Below are 9,249 nucleotides of genomic sequence, written 5' to 3' on the forward strand. Positions count from 1 at the left end.
ATTAAAAAAATCTGTTCGACTCAAACCATTCAATTAAAAAAATCTGTTCGACTCAAGCCATTCAATTAAAAAAATCTGTTCGACTCAAGCCATTCAATTAAAAAAATATGTTCGACTCAAGCCATTCAATTAAAAAAATCTGTTCGACTCAAGCCATTCAATTAAAAAAATCTGTTCGACTCAAGCCATTCAATTAAAAAAATCTGTTCGACTCAAGCCATTCAATTAAAAAAATATGTTCGACTCAAGCCATTCAATTAAAAAAATCTGTTCGACTCAAGCCATTCAATTAAAAAAAATCTGTTCGACTCAAGCCATTCAATTAAAAAAATCTGTTCGACTCAAGCCATTCAATTAAAAAAATCTGTTCGACTCAAGCCATTCAATTAAAAAAATATGTTCGACTCAAGCCATTCAATTAAAAAAATATGTTCGACTCAAGCCATTCAATTAAAAAAATCTGTTCGACTCAAGCCATTCAATTAAAAAAATCTGTTCGACTCAAGCCATTCAATTAAAAAAATATGTTCGACTCAAGCCATTCAATTAAAAAAATCTGTTCGACTCAAGCCATTCAATTAAAAAAATCTGTTCGACTCAAGCCATTCAATTAAAAAAATCTGTTCGACTCAAACCATTCAATAAAAAAAAATCTGTTCGACTCAAGCCATTCAATTAAAAAAATCTGTTCGACTCAAACCATTCAATTAAAAAAATCTGTTCGACTCAAGCCATTCAATTTAAAAAATCTGTTCGACTCAAGCCATTCAATTAAAAGAATCTGTTCGACTCAAACCATTCAATTAAAAAAATCTGTTCGACTCAAGCCATTCAATTAAAAAAATCTGTTCGACTCAAGCCATTCAATTAAAAAAATATGTTCGACTCAAGCCATTCAATTAAAAAAATCTGTTCGACTCAAGCCATTCAATTAAAAAATATGTTCGACTCAAGCCATTCAATTAAAAAAATATGTTCGACTCAAGCCATTCAATTAAAAAAATCTGTTCGACTCAAGCCATTCAATTAAAAAAATCTGTTCGACTCAAACCATTCAATTAAAAAAATCTGTTCGACTCAAGCCATTCAATTAAAAAAATCTGTTCGACTCAAGCCATTCAATTAAAAAAATCTGTTCGACTCAAACCATTCAATTAAAAAAATCTGTTCGACTCAAGCCATTCAATTAAAAAAATCTGTTCGACTCAAGCCATTCAATTAAAAAAATCTGTTCGACTCAAACCATTCAATTAAAAAAATCTGTTCGACTCAAGCCATTCAATTAAAAAAAAACCTGTTCGACTCAAGCCATTCAATTAAAAAAATCTGTTCGGCTCAAGCCATTCAATTAAAAAAATCTGTTCGACTCAAACCATTCAATTAAAAAAATCTGTTCGACTCAAGCCATTCAATTAAAAAAATATGTTCGACTCAAGCCATTCAATTAAAAAAATCTGTTCGACTCAAGCCATTCAATTAAAAAAATCTGTTCGACTCAAGCCATTCAATTAAAAAAATCTGTTCGACTCAAGCCATTCAATTAAAAAAATCTGTTCGACTCAAGCCATTCAATTAAAAAAATCTGTTCGACTCAAACCATTCAATTAAAAAAATCTGTTCGACTCAAGCCATTCAATTAAAAAAATCTGTTCGACTCAAGCCATTCAATTAAAAAAATCTGTTCGACTCAAACCATTCAATTAAAAAAATCTGTTCGACTCAAGCCATTCAATTAAAAAAATCTGTTCGACTCAAGCCATTCAATTAAAAAAATCTGTTCGACTCAAGCCATTCAATTAAAAAAATCTGTTCGACTCAAGCCATTCAATTAAAAAAATCTGTTCGACTCAAGCCATTCAATTAAAAAAATATGTTCGACTCAAGCCATTCAATTAAAAAAATATGTTCGACTCAAGCCATTCAATTAAAAAAATCTGTTCGACTCAAGCCATTCAATTAAAAAAAATCTGTTCGACTCAAGCCATTCAATTAAAAAAATCTGTTCGACTCAAGCCATTCAATTAAAAAAATATGTTCGACTCAAGCCATTCAATTAAAAAAATATGTTCGACTCAAGCCATTCAATTAAAAAAATATGTTCGACTCAAGCCATTCAATTAAAAAAATCTGTTCGACTCAAGCCATTCAATTAAAAAAATCTGTTCGACTCAAGCCATTCAATTAAAAAAATATGTTCGACTCAAGCCATTCAATTAAAAAAATCTGTTCGACTCAAGCCATTCAATTAAAAAAATCTGTTCGACTCAAGCCATTCAATTAAAAAAATCTGTTCGACTCAAACCATTCAATAAAAAAAATCTGTTCGACTCAAGCCATTCAATTAAAAAAATCTGTTCGACTCAAACCATTCAATTAAAAAAATCTGTTCGACTCAAGCCATTCAATTTAAAAAATCTGTTCGACTCAAGCCATTCAATTAAAAAAATCTGTTCGACTCAAACCATTCAATTAAAAAATCTGTTCGACTCAAGCCATTCAATTAAAAAAATCTGTTCGACTCAAGCCATTCAATTAAAAAAATATGTTCGACTCAAGCCATTCAATTAAAAAAATCTGTTCGACTCAAGCCATTCAATTAAAAAAATATGTTCGACTCAAGCCATTCAATTAAAAAAATATGTTCGACTCAAGCCATTCAATTAAAAAAATATGTTCGACTCAAGCCATTCAATTAAAAAAATATGTTCGACTCAAGCCATTCAATTAAAAAAAATATGTTCGACTCAAGCCATTCAATTAAAAAAATCTGTTCGACTCAAGCCATTCAATTAAAAAAATCTGTTCGACTCAAACCATTCAATTAAAAAAATCTGTTCGACTCAAGCCATTCAATTAAAAAAATCTGTTCGACTCAAGCCATTCAATTAAAAAAATCTGTTCGACTCAAGCCATTGAATTAAAAAAATCTGTTCGACTCAAACCATTCAATTAAAAAAATATGTTCGACTCAAACCATTCAATAAAAAAAAATCTGTTCGACTCAAGCCATTCAATTAAAAAAATCTGTTCGACTCAAGCCATTCAATTAAAAAAATATGTTCGACTCAAACCATTCAATAAAAAAAAATCTGTTCGACTCAAGCCATTCAATTAAAAAAATCTGTTCGACTCAAACCATTCAATTAAAAAAAATCTGTTCGACTCAAAGAACAGCGGCTAATGGTCAGTTCAGTATCAGTTTTGAAACAATACAATTTTCGTAAAGGTTTAGAACCAATTAACAATCTGATCTGTGTCTGGTATGCGCAAAGTGAAGCATTTTCAGAGGCATTTCTTTTCAGTAGTAATGATTATAAACAGAGGTTTTAGACTCACTATTCCTTTTTATTAAGAATTCTCGACCCTCTTTATCGACAGCACTTTTTTGTATACTAAATTTATAACTTTATTTTAGGCACAGTATTTTACTATTAATTTCTTCTCCAATGTTTGAAACTTGTGAACTAAAATGCATAAGGATACTGTTTTTATAATATTTACATGTGGTGTGTAAACTAAGTTTACGATTAGAAGATTAGAGTTAATCAACAAGAGATTTTTCAATTTAATCCAGTGAGAGTTATGTATTGTATAGTTACATCTCATAGAGGAAGTAGTTCATATGACGTGGCGAATAATGAGGAAAGGTCTTTATTTTTCAATAATTCGGTAGAGAAACGTCGATTTGATTTCTCCGATGCTATGTGTTGGGGTTAATAATATGTATAGTTTTGTTTAAACTTAAATAAATGCATACTCTAAATTGTTACTAATGCTTATGAGAGATGTGTGTAAAAAGTAACACTACGATTGCAATGAAAGAAAAAGGGAAATGGAAATGAATTATTGATGTTTAGCAAAGAGGCTTAAACAATCCAGCTGATAAACCTTGCTCCAGGTAATCAGTGAACAAGACAATATTGATCATCGTTGTACAATCAAACAGTAATATTTCGTGTCACAAATGAGCTACGCTTTCAACAAGAACGCATCTCGATTCTGATTTAAACATAAACATCACAATAATAGCGCCGATCCATTAGGAATTTGACGATAAAATTCACGGTCAAAACAAAACAGAAAAATCATGGCTATCAGTACCGATCAAGCATGTCTAAATAAGTGAACAGATTTATAAATCTATAGTATATTTCCTTTAGGTTGTCTGTCTGTTTCTCCGTTCTACGATGTCTCGAAAACTGCTAGTTTAATTTGGATCAAATTTTGTATAAACCTTAGTCAGGAAGAGGTGCAACGAATTAAGTATGTTGGTATTTATTCGATGCACAGTCCATAGGGATTTGTATTTACCGTACAATGAGCAGTAACTTTCCAATATCCAACCAAGAACATAAAATGCTAATTAATTCTAATTCAACTGGCTATAAGAGTTTCCTGATTTAAACGGGTTGGAAAAAACCTTATCCCGAGTGGCCTCCAGGCTTTGATAAGTAACATAATAAATGGTAATATATATATATATGTATATATATATGTATATATATGTATATATATGCATATATATGTATGTATATATATGTATATATATGCATATATATGCATATATATACGTATGTATATATATATATATATATATATATATATAAATTGAAGTGTAATCTATAATGGAGAACACGAATATAATAACAATACAAAAACACAAAGAATATGTAGACAGTGGATTGTAAGAGAAATCATAGCCATTTCTTAATTTAAGGAATTAAAAATTCTTCTATTTTGTTTGCAAAAGATATACAAGATAAATAAAAAATACTCTTCAAACAAAAATATAACTTTTCTTCGAAATAAGAGTGAAGATCAGAAATCAAAACATTGAATTTCGTATCTTTTTATTTGCTATGTCGAAATAATTAGATACCTTAAAAAAAAACTACGAAACATAATGAAGTAGAAAATTAAATATTAATAAAAATAATTCTCGAAGTAAATTCTAGTAGCAATGCGTTTTTTTTTCTATTTTTCAATCATTAAATAACTAAACTAACTATTCAGACTGGATCGCTAAATGATTTGATTTCGATTCCAACTGATGTCACTTATGTCAACTTTTTAACCTTTGAAATGCTCACTCTATATATCGGGTACAATATAATAATAGATAGATAATTTTTGTATTATAATGAATGCAATATACGCACGAATTAAAATTTCTCATATAAGCGTATTTTACGACCAGGCAACGCCGGGAGGCCTGCTAGGATTTAACTAATTGTAACATAAAAATTGAGTAAAGAGAATTGATTTTTAAAAAAAAACTATTGGTTCGTCAAAGGAAGCAACACCCATACGTGCTGCTCATCATCATCATCATCATCATCATCATCATCATCATCAGCAGCAGCAGCAGCAGCAGCAACATCATCATCATCATCATCACCACCACCACCACCATCATCACCATCATCATCATCATCACCATCGCCGCCCTGATCCCCGTCTGGCATCAATTGAAATGAATGGCTCTCGTCTTGCAGCGGCTCCATGTTTTGACAAGCTTCTGAGTCTGACCTTTACTCCCGATCTGAAATGGAACACGTATCCACTCTGTTGGTAAGGCTGCCGGAAAAATAATGGGATTGTTCTACTGTTCCTGTAGATATCTCACTGCTGATGCAATTCTCTACCTATACGAACCAAGTACATCCAAGGATGGAGTACTGTAGCCACATCGAGACAGGATAAGCTTCGTCTAGCAGCTTATCCTGCTTTGACAGAGTAAAAAACAGACTTCGTAACTTATCAGATGATGCCCTTTTCTCTTCCCTGCAACCTCTTTCCCACAGAAGAGACGTTGCAAGCCTATCTCTGCCTTATCTTTATTTTCATAGCAAGTGCTCTTCTGAGCTCCAATCTATGCTCCTCACTTGACCAAACTTTCATGAAAAACACTCGTTCATCTTAAACCACTATCAATAATTTCCTCCCACTCTTAATCTGTGCCTAAGCCTAAACGTAGATTCCATGAACAAACTTTTTTTCTTAGAACTGCGTACCTGTCGAACTCTGTTCCGTTTTTCTGCTTGCCAGCTGACTACAATATAGTCGACTTAAAGTCCAATGTGAACACATTTTTGATGAGCTATCCCCTTAAATAATCCAATTTACCAATTTCCATAACAAACAATTACTACGATATTTTTCATTGACTACTGTACACTTTTAACATTTATCCTCGAGTGGCTTCCGGGCCTTTATAAGTGGTACCTCCTTTGTAAAAAAAAATTAAGTTGAAACTGACTTATGTTTGAGGTGGGTGAATTGAGCAAATGCGATTTGCCTTGGGTTTATGGAAAAACAAGTGGTTGTTAGAAAGGTGATTTATTGATATTGACCGATCGATGATTCTGATGATGCAATACACACGCAACAATGTAAATAATAGGATACACCGATATTTTAACCTGGAAATTCTCGACCGTCTATTAAGAATTGCGTAAAATGCAAAACAAATAAATCATTAACATTCCTAATTTAAGGAATGTCAATATAAGAGTTACACAACACAGAAATCGTCAGAAAGTGATGATTGGCACCACTGCCGACTGAAATTCATGCGAGCTGATTCGTCTAGTCACTAGCATAAAGATGAAATATAAATAAAATCGTATTGTTGCTACAACCAACTCGTGTTTTGATTTAAAGAAACTAAAGCAGATGTGTACATAATTCCGCACGCATTTTAGAAAAGATCAACCAGCGATTATATATACGTTTCAGCAATACAGCAAACGTCGTTTCATGCGGATGAAATGAACCGAAAACCTGTAGACAGTAAATATAACCATTGTTATATGAATAACGTTTCGAGAGTCAAATTGTGTAAGACATGAACTGCCATCATCTAGATAATCTGTTGCCTTCAACACATTGCTAATGCATAATGAAACACTGTAGTTTGATTGAACCTGATTTTTTTTCTGAGAAGTTTTTCGATATGATCAGTGCAATTGATGTCTTCCTTTTCTTGGGTTTACCCCCATTATTTGATTTTCAATAGAGCCACCGCGAAATATTAAACCCTTCATCCGATGCACGTAACAATTGGAAAAGAAATCCTTAATAATATTCAGATGTTACGCGGAAGTATGGATGCAAGTATCGAACAAGAAAGAAAGATAATTCCATTCATTTCACTTCGAAAATAATACGTCCTGTCGGAAGGAGAAAACGTTCAACACTGGCAAGTCACTCATTTCAAGAGGCAGAATGCGAAATAACATCAAGTCTATTTATTTTTGTGACTGTGAAAAAAATGAATTGTTAAGTGCTTATTATCTTTTATTTCATACTAACTTTTTATTATTTTGAGAATTGTACATATAGATAAAAGTACGTATTAAACCAGATAGCGTTTCATATTTCCATATCCAAGTACTTCCCAAGAATTCTCTTTAAACCATCTCGTACACTTGTGTTGATAGCTGCAAGTCTTAACCTAATTCCCCCACAAAGTAGTTGAACTGTCGTACTTTATTACATAAATACGTGAAGTCAATCCTAATACCGAGTAATATTTTAGCGAAATCGATTTTGTTATGAGATGGCGTGTAATTTACATCAAAATATTAGACAAACCGCAATCGTAGAAAATCGGAAATAGTAAAAATAATGAAAATATTCCTAAGGCTTTGTCACATCCAGCTACATTGTGTTCAACATATTTGGGATGGCGCCACAGATGCGTCAATTGTACTAACGATGTAAACACATACAGAACTTTAGAAATCAAGCGAATTCATTAATTTCCATTTAAATAAGATTGTTCCTGACCTCACAAACACCTTTCCGTTCAAATAACGTCTTTCGTTATGTAATGAACCATTTACTTGTTTCCACATTCAGCCAATAATCAACATCGGAAAGGACAGGGAATTGCTACTTGCATTTATATGTATCGATCCCGTGTTTCTTTTATTTAGCCTTAAAGTAAGGCGAATATGCAAGAATAATATCCTCGCAATGCGACAGATTCAGCCGACGTTTACTCTTAATATTCAAGACAGAGATTCGCCTGCGAAAATCATATTGGTTACCTGCCATGTCGTCCGTCAGGTCGCTGCAGCAGCGTAAGAACAAATAATAGGAGAAAAAGAAACGGTAAACATGGCACAGATAGAAGTGTTTGGCAAAATGTCCAAAACTCTATTTTACTTAAAGGAAAAGCAACATCGATTTGGTCAGTTCAACTGTTGGGACCCAACTTTTTTCTAGAATCAATTAAAAAGAACTTAGCGATTGAACCTGTCCCGCGTTGCATTAGAGTAAAAATCGTGCAATTTACGTTAAATATTTTTATGACGCAAAGAATTTGATGTCGCTGGCATTTAGCGCGAGATGTGTGAGACATTGTTCGGATAATGGAATAGAAAATATCAGCGCTCAAGAGTACAAGTACAATCCTGTCTACCTTTTACTAATAAACCCACCACTTCTCCCAGACAGAAAGCAATGCCTGCGAGGATGAACCTTCTAGACCTGTGCAGAATAAGCGTTGCAGCGCAATCAACAGGAAACAAGCAATAAAAGGAATTGTTTAATCTATGTTGATTTCAAGGCCGACGGCTAAATATCCACGGGCTGAGCTCCTGAATAACCTTTGGGAATTATATCGACCCTCTCGACAATTACTATTAACGAACACGCGGGGAATCGATTCTTTCATAATCTTCGATCGATCGATGCCTCCGTTCAGTCTCGAAAGACAAAGGATACCCCGTGTAGAGGCAGCTGCTCGGGTAATTGTGTGGCAAGCGTTGCACAATCTCTAACCACAGTTCTCCTGAATCGGCAGTGCTTGAGTCCAGTGGCAAGGAGACGTCCAGGACGACTGGAAACAATGCTGAGATAAGCGGAGAGCACACACAGCACCTGGAAGTCCCAAATGGTCACCCATCTGGTACTGGCCAGGCTCATTGTTGCTTAATTTCGGTGATCTGACGAGAACCGGTGTGTCCACGTGAGTATGCCGTATACTTCATAATCTTACTATTGTTATTTCAAAAAGAATACGATCGTCACATGACTTAAAAAGAATAATTCATATGCCTACTATAATATTTCCACAATCTTGCAGTAATACCTTAATAGATAAGTAAAAAAAAATGTAATAAAGCAATAAATATATTTAATATGTATAAACAAACATAGACATACAACGAATTATTTGTTAACTTATGACGCAAATTATTTTTTTATGTTATTGGGCCTTTTATTTATTTGTTAAAATAT

This window comes from Euprymna scolopes, chromosome 6 (assembly GCF_053919585.1).
Source record: "Euprymna scolopes isolate OS-2025 chromosome 6, ASM5391958v1, whole genome shotgun sequence".
NCBI lineage: Eukaryota > Metazoa > Mollusca > Cephalopoda > Sepiida > Sepiolidae > Euprymna > Euprymna scolopes.